Here is a 3,392-nt window from a genome sequence, read left to right as displayed (position 1 = left end):
TTCTGGAATGAAACTTTAGACGCATACAAATTTGGTACGCCTAGTGGGACAATATTTACCTCTCATCTCCTCTTTGAAAATCAAAGTTCAAGAACATTGAGATGACTTCCAAGTAGATCAACTCAAAATTTACATTAGCATCCGTATCCACATTTGCATCCACAAAAACTGATTAACCCAAATTTTGCGTTGCTATGGGAAACATCCATGATATTACTGTGGGAAGCATAAGGCCTATCACAAGGAACCAAGTCAAATTGCTAGGACAACAAGCGTCGTGAGTGCCTACCTTGACATATAACTTTGAAAGAATTACATTTTACGTGTAAACCTTGACACTCGACAATGAGAAACCAGGCATAGTAATTGCTAGCATTTCATTTTGAAAGTTTTGAGAACTCAATGAGAATTGTAAATACTTTATCATTGTGTCCACTTGAAAATAAAGAATACACTTATGAAAGATAATTCAGCAACTTGAAAATAAAGAATACACTTGTGGATAAAAACACGATTGAACATTATATATATAAATTGTGGATAAAATCAATATTAAAAAAGAATTTTTTTTGGAAGAGAACAACAAATGCACTAATATTACAAATAGAAAAGTCTATTAATGTTTCATGTGAAAACTCAAAAATAACTTTGAGTCTTGATTCAAAAACAAAAGACTATTTTGAGCTTTTTCTCCATCTTGGATCTAGCAAACTTTCACTTCTCAAATTATTATGGATGATTTGGGGTATTGGAGTCCTTCCATTCTTTAGCAATAAGCAAGATGTACGTTTGTGTCCAATCGATAAAAAAGACTAGCGTAAATCAAATTGCTGAAATCCAGTAGAAAGATTCTCCGCATATGCACTCCCCGGAAAGAAATTATTCCCTCGATTCACTTTTATTTGTTTATTTTTTAAAAATTAAAATTTTATTTTTATATTTACTTTAATATTGGAAATCTAATATTAAACATCAAATTAATAGGAATATAATAAGGCAATAAAATACTTATTTTAATCATTCTTTCTTAAAAAGATTTCCAAAGCCCAAAGTGCCGACGTAATGCACTAGGGAAAAGTTTTGTTTTTGGTTTGGTCGTTTCATTTCTTGTTTTCTTTTCAATATTTATTTATATTTATTGCTGAATCAATGCCGAGTCACAAGGTCTAATGGCCTACTTAACCAATTTCCTATCTCAAACGATCATTCAACTTTGAAAATATATCTAGCAAAGTCACTAAGCTTTATTTTATATCAATAAAATCACTTAACTTCGATTTTTATATCAATAAAATCACTCAACTAACATGACAAAATAAAATATTTGTTTTATGTCATATAAATATAAACCCCACAAATAAATAAAATTAATAAAACTTCTTAAGGAATTTTAATGGACAAACATTATTATAGATTTTTAATTCATATTTTCAGAAATTAAGGAACAGAAATTTTTTATATTTAAAACGAACAATTTTTCTACCCTATTCGCGTTAATGGTGAAATTAAACAGTTAAAATCTGCAACAATTTCAACTGCTATTATCTATAATTCCTCTGATTAATCACCAATCAACAACAATTGGTCCCTTTTTTTCTTCATGAAAACACCTATCATGTAGTAAGTTTTAAATATATATTAATATTATAATACTTGTTATACTAATTAAGTTTATCCGTTAAAAAAATCTTTAAGTTTTTTTTTTTATGATTTTATTTCTAATACTTGGCATAAAAAGATATTTTTTTTTGCTATATTAGATTATATAATTTTAAAGTAAAATTTAGTTGAGTGATTTTATTAATATATAAGTCTAAGTTGATAGATTTTATTGATACATAAGTCTAAGTTGAGTAATTTTATTGATACAAAACAAAGTTCAATGACTTTACTAGATAAATACTCAAAGCTTAGTGACATTTTGAGACATTAACTCATGCTCCATGTGGGAGATTTTCGAAGTTTGCCAGATCTGACTTTTATAACAAGTTATTAGACGAAAATATTGTTATTTCCTGTATTCAGGTTAGTCAAAAATACAGAAACAGAAAAAAGATGAAATTGACAGAATGATTTTNTGTATCAAACTTAGAAACCATTAAAAAGTCCTTATGCCTTTATCCTGGTTACTGAACATTGTCTCATCATGAGAATGGACCATCAAATATGTTTTGACAATGTTGAACCGTCATCTATGACTTTGTTTTATCTCTTTGAACCTAGATCTTGGGATCTCCAGTCTTCTAGGTAGAGTTACCGCCACGATGACTTGTTCTCGGCCATAGTCCCATTCCCGTCGATGATCTCTCAACTCCCTCTCTAGTTAGGCCTTTTGTAAGTGGATCCGACACATTATCCTTTGACTTTACATAGTCAATTGTGATAATTCCACTAGAGAGTAGTTGTCTAACAGAGTTATGTCTTCGTCTTATGTGACGAGACTTCCCGTTATACATAACGCTTCCAGCCCTTTTTATTGCAGCTTGATTATCGCAGTGTATGCATATAGGGGCCATTGGTTTGGGCCAAAACAGAATATCTTCTAAGAAATTTCGGAGCCATTCAGCTTCTTCTCCTGTCTTGTCTAAGGCGATGAATTCTTACTCCATTGTAGAGCGAGCTATACATGTTTGTTTGGATGATTTCCAAGAAATTGCTCCTCCACCAATAGTGAAAACATATCCACTCGAGGATTTCGTTTCAGTTGACCCAGTAATCTACTTTGCATCACTATATCCTTCAAGAACTGCTGGATATTTGTTGTAAGGCAAAGCATAGTTTTGAGTATCTTCTAAGTACCCCAAAACTCTCTTCATTGCCAACCAATGATTTTGATTGGGATTACTTGTGTATTGACTCAGTTTACTTATAGCGCAGGCTATGTCTGGTCGCGTACAATTCATGACATACATCAAGCTTCCCAATACTCTGGCGTAATCCAATTGAGATTGACTTTCACCTTTATTCTTAGCAAGATTAAGGTTCACATCAATTGGGGTCTTTGCCTTTTTGAAATTCAAATACTTGAACTTTTCAAGTACCTTTTGAATATAATGTGTCATGACCCGGGAGCACCCCCTAGTCGTAACCGGCGTACTCGACCTCGAAGAGGTCTAATACAAGCCTCTTAGCATTCATTCATCGCATAGACACCAAAACCATAAGGAATTAAAAACTTTCTTCACACACGAAGATACTTTCAATAAATAGCAAGCGGAAGACTTTCTAGAATTTATACAATATGTCTCAAAACCATCTAATACTTGAATATAACATTGGGACTAAGCCCACTCAAAACTTAAGCAAATACTAGAGAGACATAAAAAGAACATCTTGGTTATTGCCCTCGAATCTATGAGGACTCACCAAGTCTTCATCTTCAACTCTTAAAA

This window comes from Solanum stenotomum, chromosome 2 (genome assembly GCF_019186545.1).
Source record: "Solanum stenotomum isolate F172 chromosome 2, ASM1918654v1, whole genome shotgun sequence".
NCBI classification, from domain to species: domain Eukaryota; kingdom Viridiplantae; phylum Streptophyta; class Magnoliopsida; order Solanales; family Solanaceae; genus Solanum; species Solanum stenotomum.
The sequence above is the reverse complement of the archived record's forward strand: the minus strand, read 5'-3'. Positions refer to the sequence as shown.